A 22,086-nucleotide genomic window follows, 5' to 3' on the forward strand; every position below is an offset into this window, starting at 1 on the left:
TCACTGCTGATGAGCGAATAGTTATGCACACTGAAGTTTTTAGTTATTTTGACTTACAGGTGCTTCTCACAAAATTAGAATATCATCAAAAAGTGAATTTATTTCAGTTCTTCAATACAAAAAGTGAATCTCATATATTATATAGAGTCATTACAGAGTGATCGATTTCACATGTTTATTTCTGTTAATGTTGATGATTATGGCTTACAGCCAATGAAAACCCAGAAGTCATTATCTCATTATATTAGAATACTTTATAACACCAGCTTGAAAAATGACTGTAAAATCTGGAATGTTCCCTACTGAAATGTATGATCAGTAAATGCCCTCAGTACTTGGTCGGGATACTTGTTCATCAATTCCTGCATCAATGCGGCGTGGCATGGAGGCGATCAGCCTGTGGCACTGCTGAGGGGTTATGGAAGCCCAGGTTGCTTTGATAGCAGCCTTCAGCTCGTCTGCATCGTTGGGTCTGGTGTCTCTCATCTTTCTCTTGACAATACTCCATAGATTCTCTATGGGGTTAAGGTCAGGAGAGTTTGCTGCCAATCAAGCCCAGTGATACTGTTGTTTTTACACCAGGTATTGGTACTTTTGGCAGTGTGGACAGGGACAAGTTCTGCTGGTGAATGACATTTCCATCTCCATAAAGCTTGTGGGCAGAGGGAAGCATGAAGGGCTCTACAATGTCCTGGTAGACGGCTGCGCTGACTTTGGTCTTGATAGAACACAGTGGACCTTCACCAGCAGATGACATGGCTCCCCAAACCATCACTGATTGTGGAGACTTCACACCAGACCTCCAGCAGCTTGGATTGTGGCCTCCACTCTTCCTCCAGACTCTGGGACCTTGGACCACTGACAACAGTCCGGTTCTTTTCTCCTTGGCCCAGGTAAGACGCTTCTGGCGTTGTCTATTGGTCATGAGTGGCCGGACACAAGGAATGTGACACTTGTAGCCCATGTCCTGGAGACGTCTGTGTGTGGTGAAGCAATGACTCCAGCAGCAGTCCGCTCCTTGTGAATCTCCCCCACATTACTGAATGGCCTTTTCTTAACAATCCTTTCCAGGCTGCGGTTATCCCGGTTGCTTGTTCACCTTTTTCTACCACACTTTTTCCTTCCACTCCACTTTGCATTAATATTCTTGGATACAGCACTGTGTGAACAGCCGGCTTCTTTAGCAATGACCTTTTGTGGCTTCCTCTCCTTGTGGAGTGTGTCAATTACGCCTTCTGGACATCTGTCAGTCAGCAGTCTTCCCCATGATTGTGGAGCTACTGAAACAGACTAAGGACCTTTATAAAAGCTTGGGAGCCTTTTACAGGTGTTTTTTTGCTACTTATTCTAATCTACTGAGATAATGACTTTTGGGTTTTCATTGGCTGTAAGCCATAATCATCAACATTAACAGAAATAAACACGTGAAATAGATCACTCTATAGAATATAGGAGATTCACTTTTTGTATTGAAGAACTGAAATAAACTAACTTTTTGATGATATTCTAATTTTGTGAGAAGCACCTGTATATGCATGTGCGGTGTATGTATCTCTGTGTATGTGTGGTGTATATCTCTGTGTACATTGTATGTATCTCTGTGCATGTGCGATGTATATATTATTATTATTATACATTTTTATAGCGCCATTTATTCCATGGCGAAATGTGAAAAGGGGGCAAATATAGACAAATACAATAAACATGAGCAAAAACAAGGCACACAGGTACATAAGGAGGGAGGACCCTGCCCGCGAGGGCTCACAGTCTGCAGGGGATGGGTGAGTATACAGTAGGTGAGGGTAGAGCTGTTTGTGCAGAAGTTCATTAGGTTGAGGATCACTGCAGGTTGTAGGCTTGTCGGAAGAGGTGGGTCTTCAGGTTCTTTTTGAAGGTTTCTATGGTAGGCGAGAGTCTGATGTGTTGGGGTAGAGAGTTCCAGAGTAGGGGGGAAGCTCGGGAGAAGTCTTGGATGTGGTTGTGGGAAGAAGAGATAAGAGGGGAGTAGAGAAGGAGATCTTGTGAGGATCGAAGGTTGCGTGCAGGTAAGTACCGGGAGACGAGGTCACAGATGTATGGAGGAGACAGGTTGTGGATGGCTTTGTATGTCATAGTAAGGGTTTTGAACTGGAGCCTCTGGACGATAGGAAGCCAGTGAAGGGCTTGGCACAGGAGAGAGGCTGGGGAATAGTGGGGAGACAGGTGGATTAGTCGGGCAGCAGAGTGTAGGATGGATTGGAGTGGTGCCAGAGTGCTAGATGGGAGGCCAGAGAGTAGGAGGTTGCAGTAGTCAAGGCGGGAGATGATAAGGGCATGCACTAGTGTTTTTGTGGTTTCGTTGTTGAGGAATGCACGGATCCGGGAAATATTTTTGAGCTTGAGATGGCAGGAGGAGGCAAGGGCTTGGATATGTGGCTTGAAAGAGAGGGCAGAGTCGAGGATCACCCTGAGGCACCGAGCGTGTGGGACTGGGGAAAGTGAGCAGCCATTGATATTGATGGATAGGTCTCGTGGAGGGGTAGAGTGAGAAGGGGGAAAGATGATGAATTCTGTTTTGTACATGTTCAGTTTTAGAAAGTGAGCAGAAAAGAAGGCCGAGTGTTATGACCTGGTGGTTAGGAGCACCCGAAGTGACCTGATGGTTAAAACAGAAAACCTGGGACAAGCTCTGAGGAAGTGGTAACTCTACTGACCGCAATCCCTAATCCTATCACACACACTAGAAATAGCCGTGGAGCGTACCTAACTCTCCCTAGACGCCTCTTCACAGCCTAAGAGCTAACTACCCCTAAAGATAGAAATAGTAGCCTACCCTACCTCAGAGAAATTCCCCAAAGTAAAGGTAGCCCCCCACAAATATTAACTGTGAGTTAAGAGGGAAGTGACAAACACAGGAATGAAACAGACTTTAGCAAAGGAGGCCGAATCTTCTCTAGAAAGACAGAAGATAGGAAAGGGAACTATGCGGTCAGTATAAAAACTACAAAAACCACGCAGAGTATGCAAAAAGACCTCCACACCAACTCACGGTGTGGAGGTGCACCTCTGCACCCCCAGAGCTTCCAGCTAGTAAGGAAATATCATAATAGCAGGCTGGACTGAAACATAGCATGTACTGAAAAATATATTCAAAAAACCAATGAACAGCAAATGACTAGCAAGGACTTAGCTTCTGCTGGAGTAGTCAGGTCATCTGAGAATTCCAAGAGAGATCTGAACCAGTACTGAGACATTGACAGCTGGCATGAACTAACGACCTGGGCAGAGTTAAATAGGGAAGCGAGCAGAAGCAATAAACGAGGGCAGCTGAGAAAGCCAAGCTCAAAGATCAGCAGTTCCACTCAAAGCCACCAGAGGGTGTCCAAGGACAGAACTCACCAAAGTACCATTCACGACCACAGGAGGGAGCCTGAGAACAGAATTCACAACAGCCGAGATATCAAACAGACAGTGTGGGATTTTGGTGAGTAAGGAGGTGAGGTCCGGTCCAGATAGGTAGATCTGTGTGTCATCGGCGTAGAGATGATGTTGTAAACTGTGGGATTCTATGAGCTGTCCCAGGTCAAAGGTGTAGATGGAGAAGAGTAGGGGTCCCAGAACTGAGCCTTGAGGAACACCGACAGACAGGGGGTGAGGTGAGGAGGTGGTGTGAGAGAGGGAGACACTGAATGTCCGGTCTGTTAGATATGACGAGATCCAGGATAGGGCCAAGTCTGTGATGCCAAGAGATGAGAGAATCTGTAACAGGAGGGAGTGGTCCACAGTGTCGAAGGCAGAAGACAGGTCCAGGAGGAGGAGGACAGAGTAGTGTCACTTGCTCTTGGCAGTTAGTAGGTCATTGGTGACTTTAGTTAGGGCAGTTTCAGTTGAGTGATGGGGTCAGAAGCCAGATTGTAACCGGTCAAAGAGGGAGCAGGAGGAGAGGTGGGAGGACAGTTCAAGATGGATGTGCTGTTCCAGTAGTTTTGAGGCATAAAGGTGAAGAGATATCAGGCGATAGCTAGACACAGAGGATGGGTCGAGGGAGGGCTTTTTGAGGATGGGTGTGATTGAGGCATGTTTGAAGGATGAAGGGAAGACACCAGTTGTGAGTGAGAGGTTGAAGAGGTATGTTAGGGTTGGGATGAAGACTGTGGTGAGGTTAGGGATGAGGTGGGACGGGAACGGGTCAAGCATGCAAGTGGTGAGGTGTGATCTTGACAGGAGGGTGGAGAGCTGATCTTCTGCCATGGTGGAGAAGCTGGTTTTGGAGGAACAGGGTTGAGCAGCTAAGAGGGGCATTGGGCGCTGTGGGCCAAATGTTATGGTTCTCAATGGCAAGAGAACATAGCCCAGCATACATAGGAACTAGCTCTTGGAAGGATGGAAACTTAAACTGACCATGAACTAAACCTGCCGCACAACTAACAGTAGCCGGGTAGCGTAGCCTGCGTTTTATCCCTAGACGCCCAGCGCCGGCCGGAGGACTAACTAATCCTGGCAGAGGAAAATATAGTCCTGGCTCACCTCTAGAGAAATTTCCCCGAAAGGCAGACAGAGGCCCCCACATATATTGGCGGTGATTTAAGATGAAAATGACAAACGTAGTATGAAAATAGGTTTAGCAAAATCGAGGTCCGCTTACTAGATAGCAGGAAGACAGAAAGGGTACTTTCATGGTCAGCTGAAAACCCTATCAATACACCATCCTGAAATTACTTTAAGACTCTAGTATTAACTCATAACATCAGAGTGGCAATTTCAGATCACAAGAGCTTTCCAGACACAGAAACGAAACTGCAGCTGTGAACTGGAACAAAATGCAAAAAACAAACAAGGACAAAAGTCCGACTTAGCTGGAAGTTGTCTGGTAGCAGGAACATGCACAGAAAGCCTTCTGATTACAATGTTGACCGGCATGGAAGTGACAGAGGAGCAAGGTTAAATAGCGACTCCCACATCCTGATGGGAACAGGTGAACAGAGGGGATGATGCACACAAGTTCAATTCCACCAGTGGCCACCGGGGGAGCCCAAAATCCAATTTCACAACAGTACCCCCCCCTCAAGGAGGGGGCACCGAACCCTCACCAGAACCACCAGGGCGATCAGGATGAGCCCTATGAAAGGCACGGACCAGATCGGAGGCATGAACATCAGAGGCAGTCACCCAAGAATTATCCTCCTGACCGTATCCCTTCCATTTGACCAGATACTGGAGTTTCCGTCTGGAAACACGGGAGTCCAAGATTTTTTCCACAACGTACTCCAACTCGCCCTCAACCAACACCGGAGCAGGAGGCTCAACGGAAGGCACAACCGGTACCTCATACCTGCGCAACAATGACCGATGAAAAACATTATGAATAGAAAAAGATGCAGGGAGGTCCAAACGGAAGGACACAGGGTTAAGAATCTCCAATATCTTGTACGGGCCGATGAACCGAGGCTTAAACTTAGGAGAAGAAACCCTCATAGGGACAAAACGAGAAGACAACCACACCAAGTCCCCGACACAAAGCCGAGGACCAACCCGACGCCGGCGGTTGGCAAAAAGCTGAGTCTTCTCCTGGGACAACTTCAAATTGTCCACCACCTGCCCCCAAATCTGATGCAACCTCTCCACCACAGCCTCCACTCCAGGACAATCCGAAGATTCCACCTGACCGGAGGAAAATCGAGGATGAAACCCCGAATTACAGAAAAAAGGAGACACCAAGGTGGCAGAGCTGGCCCGATTATTGAGGGCAAACTCCGCTAAAGGCAAAAAAGCAACCCAATCATCCTGATCTGCAGACACAAAACACCTCAAATATGTCTCCAAAGTCTGATTCGTCCGCTCGGTCTGGCCATTAGTCTGAGGATGGAAAGCAGACGAGAAAGACAAATCTATGCCCATCCTAGCACAGAATGCCCGCCAAAATCTAGACACGAATTGGGTCCCTCTGTCAGAAACGATATTCTCCGGAATACCATGCAAACGAACCACATTTTGAAAAAACAGAGGAACCAACTCGGAAGAAGAAGGCAACTTAGGCAGGGGAACCAAATGGACCATCTTAGAGAAACGGTCACACACCACCCAGATGACAGACATCTTCTGAGAAACAGGAAGATCCGAAATAAAATCCATCGAGATGTGCGTCCAAGGCCTCTTCGGGATAGGCAAGGGCAACAACAATCCACTAGCCCGAGAACAACAAGGCTTGGCCCGAGCACAAACGTCACAAGACTGCACAAAGCCTCGCACATCTCGAGACAGGGAAGGCCACCAGAAGGACCTTGCCACCAAATCCCTGGTACCAAAGATTCCAGGATGACCTGCCAACACAGAAGAATGAACCTCAGAGATGACTCTACTGGTCCAATCATCAGGAACAAACAGTTTACCAGGTGGGCAACGATCAGGTCTATCCGCCTGAAACTCCTGCAAGGCCCGCCGCAGGTCTGGAGAAACGGCAGACAATATCACTCCATCCTTAAGGATACCTGTAGGTTCAGAATTACCAGGGGAGTCAGGCTCAAAACTCCTAGAAAGGGCATCCGCCTTAACATTCTTAGAACCCGGTAGGTATGACACCACAAAATTAAACCGAGAGAAAAACAACGACCAGCGCGCCTGTCTAGGATTCAGGCGTCTGGCGGACTCAAGATAAATTAAATTTTTGTGGTCGGTCAATACCACCACCTGATGTCTAGCCCCCTCAAGCCAATGACGCCACTCCTCAAAAGCCCACTTCATGGCCAAAAGCTCCCGATTCCCAATATCATAATTCCGCTCGGCGGGCGAAAATTTACGAGAAAAAAAAGCACAAGGTTTCATCACGGAGCAGTCGGAACTTCTTTGCGACAAAACCGCCCCAGCTCCGATTTCAGAAGCGTCGACCTCAACCTGAAAAGGAAGAGCAACATCAGGCTGACGCAACACAGGGGCGGAAGAAAAGCGGCGCTTAAGCTCCCGAAAGGCCTCCACAGCAGCAGGGGACCAATCAGCAACATCAGCACCCTTCTTAGTCAAATCAGTCAATGGTTTTACAACATCAGAAAAACCAGCAATAAATCGACGATAAAAGTTAGCAAAGCCCAAAAATTTCTGAAGACTCTTAAGAGAAGAGGGTTGCGTCCAATCACAAATAGCCCGAACCTTGACAGGATCCATCTCGATGGAAGAGGGGCAAAAAATGTATCCCAAGAAGGAAATCTTTTGAACCCCAAAAACGCACTTAGAACCCTTCACACACAAGGAATTAGACCGCAAAACCTGAAAAACCCTCCTGACCTGCTGGACATGAGAGTCCCAGTCATCCGAAAAAATCAGAATATCATCCAGATACACGATCATAAATTTATCCAAATAATCACGGAAAATGTCATGCATAAAGGACTGGAAAACTGAAGGGGCATTTGAAAGGCCAAAAGGCATCACCAAATACTCAAAGTGGCCCTCGGGCGTATTAAATGCGGTTTTCCACTCATCCCCCTGCTTAATTCGCACCAAATTATACGCCCCACGGAGATCTATCTTAGAGAACCACTTGGCCCCCTTTATGCGAGCAAACAAATCAGTCAGCAGTGGCAACGGATATTGATATTTAACCGTGATTTTATTCAAAAGCCGATAATCAATACACGGCCTCAAAGAGCCATCTTTCTTAGACACAAAGAAAAAAACGGCTCCTAAGGGAGATGACGAAGGACGAATATGTCCCTTTTCCAAGGACTCCTTTATATATTCTCGCATAGCAGCATGTTCAGGCACAGACAGATTAAATAAACGACCCTTAGGGTATTTACTACCCGGAATCAAATCTATGGCACAATCGCACTCCCGGTGCGGAGGTAATGAACCAAGCTTAGGTTCTTCAAAAACGTCACGATAGTCAGACAAGAATTCAGGAATCTCAGAGGGAATAGATGACGAAATGGAAACCAAAGGTACGTCCCCATGAGTCCCTTTACATCCCCAGCTTAACACAGACATAGCTTTCCAGTCGAGGACTGGGTTATGAGATTGCAGCCATGGCAATCCAAGCACCAACACATCATGTAGATTATACAGCACAAGAAAGCGAATAATCTCCTGATGATCCGGATTAATTCGCATAGTTACTTGTGTCCAGTATTGTGGTTTATTACTAGCCAATGGGGTGGAGTCAATCCCCTTCAGAGGTATAGGAGTTTCAAGAGGCTCCAAATCATACCCACAGCGTTTGGCAAAGGACCAATCCATAAGACTCAAAGCGGCGCCAGAGTCGACATAGGCATCCGCGGTAATAGATGATAAAGAACAAATCAGGGTCACAGATAGAATAAACTTAGACTGAAAAGTGCCAATTGAAACTGACTTATCAAGCTTCTTAGTACGCTTAGAGCATGCTGATATAACATGAGTTGAATCACCACAATAAAAGCACAACCCATTTTTTCGTCTAAAATTCTGCCGTTCGCTTCTGGACAGAATTCTATCACATTGCATATTCTCTGGCGTCTTCTCAGTAGACACCGCCAAATGGTGCACAGGTTTGCGCTCCCGCAGACGTCTATCGATCTGGATAGCCATTGTCATGGACTCATTCAGACCCGCAGGCACAGGGAACCCCACCATAACATCCTTAACGGCATCAGAGAGACCCTCTCTGAAATTCGCCGCCAGGGCGCACTCATTCCACTGAGTAAGCACAGACCATTTACGGAATTTTTGGCAGTATATTTCAACTTCATCTTGCCCCTGAGATAGGGACATCAAGGCTTCTTCCGCCTGAAGCTCTAAATGAGGTTCCTCATAAAGCAACCCCAAGGCCAGAAAAAACGCATCCACATTGAGCAACGCAGGATCCCCTGGAGCCAATGCAAAAGCCCAATCTTGAGGGTCGCCCCGGAGCAAGGAAATCACAATCCTGACATGCTGAGCAGGATCTCCAGCAGAGCGAGATTTCAGGGACAAAAACAACTTGCAATTATTTTTGAAATTTTGAAAGCAAGATCTATTCCCCGAGAAAAATTCAGGCAAAGGAATTCTAGGTTCAGATATAGGAACATGAACAACAAAATCTTGTAAATTTTGAACTTTCGTGGTGAGATTATTCAAACCTGCAGCTAAACTCTGAATATCCATTTTAAACAGGTGAACACAGAGCCATTCCAGGATTAGAAGGAGAGAGAGAGAGGAAGGCTGCAATATAGGCAGACTTGCAAGTGATTCAATTGAAAGCACACTCAGAACTGAAGGAAAAAAAAAAAAAAAAAATTTTTTTCAGCAGACTTCTTTTTTCTCTCCTTTCTCTGCCAATTAATTTAACCCTTTGTGGGCCGGTCAAACTGTTATGGTTCTCAATGGCAAGAGAACATAGCCCAGCATACATAGGAACTAGCTCTTGGAAGGATGGAAACTTAAACTGACCATGAACTAAACCTGCCGCACAACTAACAGTAGCCGGGTAGCATAGCCTGCGTTTTATCCCTAGACGCCCAGCGCCGGCCGGAGGACTAACTAATCCTGGCAGAGGAAAATATAGTCCTGGCTCACCTCTAGAGAAATTTCCCCGAAAGGCAGACAGAGGCCCCCACATATATTGGCGGTGATTTAAGATGAAAATGACAAACGTAGTATGAAAATAGGTTTAGCAAAATCGAGGTCCGCTTACTAGATAGCAGGAAGACAGAAAGGGTACTTTCATGGTCAGCTGAAAACCCTATCAATACACCATCCTGAAATTACTTTAAGACTCTAGTATTAACTCATAACATCAGAGTGGCAATTTCAGATCACAAGAGCTTTCCAGACACAGAAACGAAACTGCAGCTGTGAACTGGAACAAAATGCAAAAAACAAACAAGGACAAAAGTCCGACTTAGCTGGAAGTTGTCTGGTAGCAGGAACATGCACAGAAAGGCTTCTGATTACAATGTTGACCGGCATGGAAGTGACAGAGGAGCAAGGTTAAATAGCGACTCCCACATCCTGATGGGAACAGGTGAACAGAGGGGATGATGCACACAAGTTCAATTCCACCAGTGGCCACCGGGGGAGCCCAAAATCCAATTTCACAACAGCCAAAGCTTTCTCTGATCGTATCGATCTTCTGTTTAAAGAAAGAGGCAAAGTCTTCCGCAGAAATAAGGGGGGAGGGAGGAGGTGCAGGGGGACGGAGTAGAGAATTGAAAGTGTTGAAAAGCTGTTTAGGGTTGTGAGACAGGGAGGATATGAGAGATGAGAAGTAAGTTTGTTTTGCAGCGGTGAGCGTGGACTGGCGAGGGACTGTTTGTATGAAGTGAAGTGGTCGGCAGAGCGGGATCGCTTCCATCTCTGCTCAGCGACCCTGGAAGCCCGTCTCAGTTCTTTGGTCAAGCTGGTCAGCCAGGGCTGCCTGTTGATTGTACGAGTTTTGCTATGCATGAGCGGGGCAGCCGAATCGAGTGTTGCTGTTATTGTGGCGTTATAAAAAGTGGCAGCAGCATCTGTGTCATGGGAGGAAGCTATGTCTGTAAGAGGGAGATGGGACTCAGAGAGTGAGTGTAAGTTGAGGTGTTTGAGATTTCTGCGAGGGTGAGTGAGTTTGTGCAGTCAGAGTTGCGCACTAGGAGAGGAGAGGGAAGAGAATGTCAGTAGGTTGTGGTCAGACAGGGGGAGGGGTGAGTTAGTGAGATTAGTAAGGGAGCAGAGGCGGGTGAAGATGAGGTCCAGCATGTGGCCATCTTTGTGAGTGGCCTCAAAGGACCATTGAGTCATAGGAGGCAGTCAGTGATAAAAGTTTAGATGCAGCTGAGGTGGAAGTGTCAATGGGGATATTGAAGTCACCCATGATGATAGTGGGGATGTCAGCAGAGAGGAAATTAAGTAGCCAGGTGGTGAAGTGGTCGAGAAAGGTGGAGATGGCTAGTTCTGGGGGGCGGCAGATGACAGCCGGTTGGAGGGGGAATAGATGCGGACGGAGTGCACCTCAAATGAGGGGAGAGTAGCAGAGGGGGTAGTGGAATTGGGGTAAAGGAGCAGGTATCGGACAGGAGCAAGCCAACTCTGTGCACATTGTATGTATCTCTGTGCATGTGCGTTGTATGTATCTCTGCATGTGCGGGGTATGTATCTCTGTGCATGTGCGGTCTATGTATCTGTGCATGTGCAGTGTAGGTATCTCTGCATGTGCGGGGTATGTAACTCTGTGTACATTGTGGCCAAAAGTATTGACACCCCTGCAATTCTGTCAAATACTCAGTTTCTTCCTGAAAATGATTGCAAACACAAATTCTTTGTTATTATTATCTTAATTTAATTTGTCTTAAATGAAAAAACACAAAAAGAATTGTCCTAAAGCCAAATTGGATCTAATTCCACACCAAACATAAAAAAGGGGGTGGACAAAAGTATTGGCACTGTTGGAAAAATCCTGTGATGCTTCTCTAATTAGTGTAATTAACAGAACCTGTAACTTACCTGTGGCACCTAACAGGTGTTGGCAATAACTAAATCACACTTGCAGCCAGTTGACATGGATTAAAGTTGACTCAACCTCTGTCCTGTGTCCTTGTGTACCACATTGAGCATGGAGAAAAGAAAGAAGACCAAAGAACTGTCTGAGGACTTGAGAAACCAAATTGTGAGGAAGCATGAGCAATCTCAAGGCTACAAGTCCATCTCCAAAGACCTGAATGTTCCTGTGTCTACCGTGCGCAGTGTCATCAAGAAGTGTAAAGCCCATGGCACTGTGGCTAACCTCCCTAGATGTGGACGGAAAAGAAAAATTGACAAGAGATTTCAGCGCAAGATTGTGTGGATGTTGGATAAAGAACCTCGACTAACATCCAAACAAGTTCAAGCTGCCCTGCAGTCCAAGGGTACAACAGTGTCAACCCGTACTATCCGTCGGCGTCTGAATGAAAAGGGACTGTATGGTAGGAGACCCAGGAAGAACCCCACTTCTTACCCCGAGACATAAAAAAGCCAGGCTGGAGTTTGCCAAAACTTACCTGAAAAAGCCTAAAACGTTTCGGAAGAATGTTCTCTGGTCAGATGAGACAAAAGTAGAGCTTTTTGGGCAAAGGCATCAACATAGAGTTTACAGGAGAAAAAAAGAGGCATTCAAAGAAAAGAACACGGTCCCTACAGTCAAACATGGTGGAGGTTCCCTGATGTTGTGGGGTTGCTTTGCTGCCTCTGGCACTGGACTGCTTGACCGTGTGCATGGCATTATGAAGTCTGAAGACTACCAACAAATTTTGCAGCATAATGTAGGGCCCAGTGTGAGAAAGCTGGGTCTCCCTCAGAGGTCATGGGTCTTCCAGCAGGACAATGGCCCAAAACACACTTCAAAAAGCACTAGAAAATGGTTTGAGAGAAAGCACTGGAGACTTCTATGGTGGCCAGCAATGAGTCCAGACCTGAATCCCGTAGAACACCTGTGGAGAGATCTAAAAATGGCAGTTTGGAGAAGGCACCCTTCAAATATCAGGGACCTGGAGCAGTTTGCCAAAGAAGAATGGTCTAAAATTCCAGCAGAGCATTGTAAGAAACTCATAGATGGTTACCGGAAGCGGTTGGTCGCAGTTATTTTGGCTAAAGGTTGTGCAACCAAGTATTAGGCTGAGGGTGCCAATACTTTTGTCTGGCCCATTTTTGGAGTTTTGTGTGAAATGATCAATGTTTTGCTTCATTCTCTTTTGTGTTTTTTCATTTAAGACAAATTAAATGAAGATAATAATAACAAAGAATTTGTGTTTGCAATCATTTTCAGGAAGAAACGGAGTATTATCTGACAGAATTGCAGGGGTGTGAACACTTTTGGCCACAACTGTATGTATCTCTGTGCATGTGCACTGTACCGTATCTCTGTGTACATTATTATTATTATTTATTGTTATAGCGCCATTTATTCCATGGCGCTTTACATGTGAGGAGGGGTATACATAATAAAAACAAGTACAGTAATCATAAACAATACAAGTCATAACTGGTACAGGAGGAGAGAGGACCCTGCCCGCGAGGGCTCACAGTCTACATTGTATGTATCTCTCTGTACATTGTATGTATCTCTCTGTACATTGTATGTATCTCTGTGTACATTGTATGTATCTCTCTGTACATTGTATGTATCTCTGTGTACATTGTATGTATCTCTCTGTACATTGTATGTATCTCTGTGTACATTGTATGTATCTCTCTGTACATTGTATGTATCTCTCTGTACATTGTATGTATCTCTGTACATTGTATGTATCTCTGTGTACACTGTATGTATCTCTCTGTACATTGTATGTATCTCTCTGTACATTGTATGTATCTCTGTACATTGTATGTATCTCTGTGTACATTGTATGTATCTCTCTGTACATTGTATGTATCTCTCTGTACATTGTATGTATCTCTGTGTACATTGTACGTATCTCTCTGTACATTGTATGTATCTCTCTGTACATTGTATGTATCTCTCTGTACATTGTATGTATCTCTGTGTACATTGTATGTATCTCTGTGTACATTGTATGTATCTCTCTGTACATTGTATGTATCTCTGTGTACATTGTATCTCTGTACATTGTATGAATCTCTGTGTACATTGTATGTATCTCTGTGTACATTGTATGTATCTCTGTGTACATTGTATGTATCTCTCTGTACATTGTATGTATCTCTGTGTACATTGTACGTATCTCTCTGTACATTGTATGTATCTCTCTGTACATTGTATGTATCTCTCTGTACATTGTATGTATCTCTGTGTACATTGTATGTATCTCTGTGTACATTGTATGTATCTCTCTGTACATTGTATGTATCTCTGTGTACATTGTATCTCTGTACATTGTATGAATCTCTGTGTACATTGTATGTATCTCTGTGTACATTGTATGTATCTCTGTGTACATTGTATGTATCTCTCTGTACATTGTATGTATCTCTGTGTACATTGTATGTATCTCTGTGTACATTGTACGTATCTCTCTGTACATTGTATGTATCTCTGTGTACATTGTATGTATCTCTGTACATTGTATGTATCTCTGTGTACATTGTATGTATCTCTGTGTACATTGTATGTATCTCTCTGTACATTGTATGTATCTCTCTGTACATTGTATGTATCTCTGTACATTGTATGTATCTCTGTGTACACTGTATGTATCTCTCTGTACATTGTATGTATCTCTCTGTACATTGTATGTATCTCTGTACATTGTATGTATCTCTGTGTACACTGTATGTATCTCTCTGTACATTGTATGTATCTCTGTGTACATTGTACGTATCTCTCTGTACATTGTATGTATCTCTCTGTACATTGTATGTATCTCTCTGTACATTGTATGTATCTCTGTGTACATTGTATGTATCTCTGTGTACATTGTATGTATCTCTGTGTACATTGTATCTCTGTACATTGTATGAATCTCTGTGTACATTGTATGTATCTCTGTGTACATTGTATGTATCTCTGTGTACATTGTATGTATCTCTCTGTACATTGTATGTATCTCTGTGTACATTGTATGTATCTCTGTACATTGTATGTATCTCTGTGTACATTGTATGTATCTCTGTACATTGTATGTATCTCTGTGTACATTGTATGTATCTCTCTGTACATTGTATGTATCTCTCTGTACATTGTATGTATCTCTGTGTACATTGTATGTATCTCTCTGTACATTGTATGTATCTCTGTACATTGTATGTATCTCTGTGTACATTGTACGTATCTCTGTACATTGTATGTATCTCTGTGTACATTGTATGTATCTCTCTGTACATTGTATGTATCTCTGTGTACATTGTATGTATCTCTCTGTACATTGTATCTCTGTACATTGTATGTATCTCTCTGTACATTGTATGTATCTCTGTGTACATTGTATGTATCTCTGTGTACATTGTATGTATCTCTGTGTACATTGTATGTATCTCTGTGTACATTGTATGTATCTCTGTGTACATTGTATCTCTGTGTACATTGTATGTATCTCTGTACATTGTATGTATCTTTCTGTTCATTGTATGTATCTCTGTGTACATTGTATGTATCTCTGTGTACATTGTATGTATCTCTGTACATTGTATGTATCTCTGTGTACATTGTATGTATCTCTGTACATTGTATGTATCTCTCTGTTCATTGTATGTATCTCTGTGTACATTGTATGTATCTCTGTGCACATTGTATGTATCTCTGTACATTGTATGTATCTCTGTACATTGTATGTATCTTTCTGTACATTGTATGTATCTCTCTGTACATTGTATGTATCTCTGTACATTGTATGTATCTCTGTGTACATTGTATGTATCTCTGTGTACATTGTATGTATCTCTGTGTACATTGTATGTATCTTTCTGTACATTGTATGTATCTCTCTGTACATTGTATGTATCTTTCTGTACATTGTATGTATCTCTGTGTACATTGTATGTATCTTTCTGTACATTGTATGTATCTCTGTACATTGTATGTATCTCTCTGTACATTGTATCTTTCTGTACATTGTATGTATCTCTCTGTACATTGTATGTATCTCTGTGTACATTGTATGTATCTCTCTGTACATTGTACGTATCTCTGTACATTGTACGTATCTCTGTACATTGTATGTATCTCTGTGTACATTGTATGTATCTCTCTGTACATTGTATGTATCTCTGTACATTGTATGTATCTCTGTGTACACTGTATGTATCTCTCTGTACATTGTATGTATCTCTGTGTACATTGTACGTATCTCTCTGTACATTGTATGTATCTCTCTGTACATTGTATGTATCTCTCTGTACATTGTATGTATCTCTGTGTACATTGTATGTATCTCTGTGTACATTGTATGTATCTCTCTGTACATTGTATGTATCTCTGTGTACATTGTATGTATCTCTGTGTACATTGTATCTCTGTACATTGTATGAATCTCTGTGTACATTGTATGTATCTCTGTGTACATTGTATGTATCTCTGTGTACATTGTATGTATCTCTCTGTACATTGTATGTATCTCTGTGTACATTGTATGTATCTCTGTACATTGTATGTATCTCTGTGTACATTGTATGTATCTCTGTACATTGTATGTATCTCTGTGTACATTGTATGTATCTCTCTGTACATTGTATGTATCTCTCTGTACATTGTATGTATCTCTGTGTACATTGTATGTATCTCTCTGTACATTGTATGTATCTCTGTACATTGTATGTATCTCTGTGTACATTGTATGTATCTCTCTGTACATTGTATGTATCTCTGTGTACATTGTATGTATCTCTGTACATTGTATGTATCTCTGTGTACATTGTATGTATCTCTGTGTACATTGTATGTATCTCTCTGTACATTGTATCTCTGTACATTGTATGTATCTCTGTGTACATTGTATGTATCTCTGTGTACATTGTATGTATCTCTGTGTACATTGTATGTATCTCTGTGTACATTGTATGTATCTCTGTGTACATTGTATGTATCTCTGTGTACATTGTATCTCTGTGTACATTGTATGTATCTCTGTACATTGTATGTATCTTTCTGTTCATTGTATGTATCTCTGTGTACATTGTATGTATCTCTGTGTACATTGTATGTATCTCTGTACATTGTATGTATCTCTGTGTACATTGTATGTATCTCTGTGTACATTGTATGTATCTTTCTGTACATTGTATGTATCTCTCTGTACATTGTATGTATCTTTCTGTACATTGTATGTATCTCTGTGTACATTGTATGTATCTTTCTGTACATTGTATGTATCTCTGTACATTGTATGTATCTCTCTGTACATTGTATCTTTCTGTACATTGTATGTATCTCTCTGTACATTGTATGTATCTCTGTGTACATTGTATGTATCTCTCTGTACATTGTACGTATCTCTGTGTACATTGTATGTATCTCTGTACATTGTATGTATCTCTCTGTACATTGTATGTATCTCTCTGTACATTGTATGTATCTCTCTGTACATTGTACGTATCTCTCTGTACATTGTATGTATCTCTGTGTACATTGTATGTATCTCTCTGTACATTGTACGTATCTCTGTGTACATTGTACGTATCTCTGTGTACATTGTATGTATCTCTCTGTACATTGTATGTATCTCACTGTACATTGTATGTATCTCTGTGTACATTGTATGTATCTCTGTGTACATTGTACGTATCTCTCTGTACATTGTACGTATCTCTGTACATTGTACGTATCTCTGTGTACATTGTATGTATCTCTCTGTACATTGTATCTCTCTGTACATTGTATGTATCTCTGTGTACATTCTATGTATCTCTGTGTACATTGTATGTATCTCTCTGTACATTGTATCTCTCTGTACATTCTATGTATCTCTGTGCACATTGTATGTATCTCTGTGTACATTGTATGTATCTCTCTGTACATTGTATGTATCTCTCTGTACATTGTATGTATCTCTGTGTACATTGTATGTATCTCTGTGTACATTGTATGTATCTCTGTGTACATTGTATGTATCTCTCTGTACATTGTATGTATCTCTCTGTACATTGTATGTATCTCTGTGTACATTGTATGTATCTCTCTGTACATTGTATCTCTCTGTACATTCTATGTATCTCTGTGCACATTGTATGTATCTCTGTGTACATTGTATGTATCTCTCTGTACATTGTATGTATCTCTCTGTACATTGTATGTATCTCTGTGTACATTGTATGTATCTCTGTGTACATTGTATGTATCTCTGTGTACATTGTATGTATCTCTCTGTACATTGTATGTATCTCTGTGTACATTGTATGTATCTCTGTGTACATTGTATGTATCTCTCTGTACATTGTATGTATCTCTGTACATTGTATGTATCTCTCTGTACATTGTATGTATCTCTCTGTACATTGTATGTATCTCTCTGTACACTGTACGTATCTCTGTACATTGTATGTATCTCTGTGCACATTGTATGTATCTCTGTGTACATTGTATGTATCTCTCTGTACATTGTATGTATCTCTGTGTACATTGTATGTATCTCTGTGTACATTGTATGTATCTCTCTGTACATTGTACGTATCTCTGTACATTGTACGTATCTCTGTGTACATTGTATGTATCTATGTGTACATTGTATGTATCTCTCTGTACATTGTATGTATCTCTGTGTACATTGTATGTATCTCTGTGTACATTGTACGTATCTCTCTGTACATTGTATGTATCTCTGTGTACATTGTATGTATCTCTGTACATTGTATGTATCTCTCTGTACATTGTATGTATCTCTGTACATTGTATGTATCTCTGTGTACACATTGTATGTATCTCTGTGTACATTGTATGTATCTCTCTGTACATTGTATGTATCTCTCTGTACATTGTATGTATCTCTGTGTACATTGTATGTATCTCTGTGTACATTGTACGTATCTCTCTGTACATTGTATGTATCTCTGTGTACATTGTATGTATCTCTCTGTACATTGTATGTATCTCTCTGTACATTGTATGTATCTCTGTACATTGTATGTATCTCTGTGTACATTGTATGTATCTCTCTGTACATTGTATGTATCTCTCTGTACATTGTATGTATCTCTGTGTACATTGTATGTATCTCTGTGTACATTGTACGTATCTCTCTGTACATTGTATGTATCTCTGTGTACATTGTATGTATCTCTGTGTACATTGTATGTATCTCTGTGCACATTGTATGTATCTCTCTGTACATTGTATGTATCTCTGTGTACATTGTATGTATCTCTGTGTACATTGTATGTATCTCTCTGTACATTGTATGTATCTCTCTGTACATTGTATGTATCTCTGTGTACATTGTATGTATCTCTGTGTACATTGTACGTATCTCTCTGTACATTGTATGTATCTCTGTACATTGTATGTATCTCTGTGTACATTGTATGTATCTCTCTGTACATTGTATGTATCTCTCTGTACATTGTATGTATCTCTGTACATTGTATGTATCTCTCTGTACATTGTATGTATCTCTGTACATTGTACATATCTCTGTGCACATTGTATGTATTTCTGTACATTGTATGTATCTCTCTGTACATTGTATGTATCTGTTACACAGTGTATCCTTCGTGCTGTGACAGTTGCGGAGTAATATTACATATTAGTTTCGTTCTCTCCGTATTTCGCTGCATAAATAGATTTGTATAAATGTGAAATCTGAGAATATGGAAATTGCATTTAGTTTATGAATAAATATTTAGCTCGGCGACGTGAAGTGACACGCCGATTACATTCCATTATGCAGATAGGGCAGGAGTGATTGTCACACGGCGAGATCTCACAGCGTCAGGCGAGGAACAAGCACAAGAATGATTGTGGCTCCCGAGGTTCCTCCGATCTGATGAAACTTTTACATGATATCACAGGTGAGACTGTGACAGCTACGATGTACGTGATACATATGACACAGTGATGTCCGGGTCGTACACAGGTCACAGCTGTAACAACGGACGGCAGAAAGCGGCTGTATGAACAAGACACAGAGATGGAAGCAGCGGGATGACACGTCTCCGAGCCAGGACTGGACGTGGAATAAGAATGTCGCACATGTCGGCTTCAAAGCAGAAGCAAAGTTTACAATCACAATTAAAACTAATGGATCAGGAGGAGAAATATATAAAGACTAGATGGCAGCCCGATTCTAAAGAATCGGGAGTCTAGAATCCATATATACTTTATTTATTCAAATGTAAGAATAATACAATTAATAAATAATAGTAAGAAAGAACAAAAAATGGCTGCACTCACCAGCTCTTGACAATTCTTGACAGTACGGCACATTTCTGATTGGTCGCTCGCGGCAGGCGGCAACCAATCAGAAAAGTGCCGCGCACCACGAAGGCATATATCTTTGTCCACCCTGAGCGGGTGTAGGACGCTGGTGACGTCACTTATCTCCGGACATTATCTCCGGACAAAGCCACGGAAGTTGGCACAAATTGCCGGAAGTAGTATTCTAGGCAATTATATATTAGATTTTAATGTTATCAGTGTTTACCTTTGAACGTTTATATTGTATTGTCCTGTCACCAGCCATGTGTACGATTATCGGCCGAAAGCCTCTCTGGAACCAATAATCACCCCATGTAAAGGTATCTTTATAAGTTAAAGATTCAGAATACTATGACTTTTATCATATCCTGAACAGTCAAGTTTTTTATGAACCGTTAAGGTTTTCTGGTTGAAGTAAAAAAAACTCTTGAGTGTTTACAGTTTGAAACCATAAAATGTTGAAAAATTATGTCATTCTTGAGTATATCACTCAATGGTGCTCATAAACGAGTCAAATTTGATCTATAATATACTTTAATATACGTTACTTTAATCTTTAATATACTTAAGAACAGGGCCCCAGACATCACACAGGGGGTCTGAAACACCGCACAGTGGTCCAAAATATCGCTGTGCTCTGCCTGGGGCCCCATATGCTGCCTGGGGCCCCTATATGCTGCCTGGGGCCCCTGTGCTCTGCCTGGGGCCCCTGTGCTCTGCCTGGGGCCCCATGTTCTGCCTGGGGCCCCTGTGCTCTGCCTGGGGCCACTGTGCTCTGCCTGGGGCCCCATATGCTGCCTGGGGCCCCTGTGCTCTGCCTGGGGCCCCATATGCTGCCTGGGGCCCCTGTGCTCTGCCTGGGGCCCCATGTTCTGCCTGGGGCCCCTGTGCTCTGCCTGGGGCCACTGTGCTCTGCCTGGGGCCCCATGTTCTGCCTGGGGCCACTGTGCTCTGCCTGGGGCCCCATAAGCTGCCTGGGGCCCCTGTGCTCTGCCTGGGACCACTGTGCTCTGCCTGGGGCCCCATATGCTGCCTGGGGTCCCTGTGCTCTGCCTGGGGCCACTGTGCTCTGCCTGGGGCCCCATATGCTGCCTGGGGCCACTGTGCTCTGCCTGGGGCCCCATATGCTGCCTGGGGCCCCTGTGCGCTGCCTGGGGCCCCTGTGCTCTGCCTGGGGCCCCATATGCTGCCTGGGGCCCCTGTGCTCTGCCTGGGGCCCCTGTGCTCTGCCTGGGGCCCCATGTTCTGCCTGGGGCCCCTGTGCTCTGCCTGGGGCCACTGTGCTCTGCCTGGGGCCCCATATGCTCTGCCTGGGGCCACTGTGCTCTGCCTGCGGCCCCATATGCTGCCTGGGGCCCCTGTGCTCTGCCTGGGGCCCCATAGGCTGCCTGGGGCCCCTGTGCTCTGCCTGGGGCACCTGTGCTCTGCCTGGGGCCCCATATGCTGCCTGGGGCCCCTGTGCTCTGCCTGGGGCCCCTGTGCTCTGCCTGGGGCCCCATGTTCTGCCTGGGGCCCCTGTGCTCTGCCTGGGGCCCCTGTGCTCTGCCTGGGGCCCCATGTTCTGCCTGGGGCCCCTGTGCTCTGCCTGGGGCCACTGTGCTCTGCCTGGGGCCCCATATGCTGCCTGGGGCCCCTGTGCTCTGCCTTGGGCCCCATATGCTGCCTGGGGCCCCTGTGCTCTGCCTGGGGCCCCTGTGCTCTGCCTGGGGCCCCTGTGCTCTGCCTGGGACCACTGTGCTCTGCCTGGGGCCCCATATGCTGCCTGGGGCCCCTGTGCCCTGCCTGGGGCCACTGTGCTCTGCCTGGGGCCCCATATGCTGCCTGGGGCCCCTGTGCTCTGCCTGGGTGTAGGACACTGGTGACGTCACTTATCTCCGGACATTAGCTCCGGACATTAGCTCCGGACATTAGCTCCGGACATTAGCTCCGGACAAAGCCACGGAAGTTGGCACAAATTGCAGGAAGTAGTATTCTAGGCAATTATATATTAGATGGGCATTTCCTGAAGGAAATACATGGTGCTTGAACAGCGCTACCAGCTTTACAGCAGCACTTTTCACACACGGGACTGGGGGGCGCGCTTACTTTTGCACCCGGGGCCGGGGGCGCGCTTACTTTTGCACCCGGGGGCGCACTTACTTTTGCACCCAGAGGCGCACTTACTTTTGCACCCGGGGGCGCACTTACTTTTGCACCCGGGGGTGCACTTACTTTTGCACCCAGGGGCGCACTTACTTTTGCACCCAGGGGCGCACTTACTTTTGCACCCGGGGGCGCACTTACTTTTGCACCCGGGGGCGCACTTACTTTTGGGGCCGCACTTACTTTTGGTGGGCGGGGCTCCT

This window comes from Ranitomeya variabilis, chromosome 2 (assembly GCF_051348905.1).
Source record: "Ranitomeya variabilis isolate aRanVar5 chromosome 2, aRanVar5.hap1, whole genome shotgun sequence".
In the NCBI taxonomy this organism is placed as follows: Eukaryota; Metazoa; Chordata; class Amphibia; order Anura; family Dendrobatidae; genus Ranitomeya; species Ranitomeya variabilis.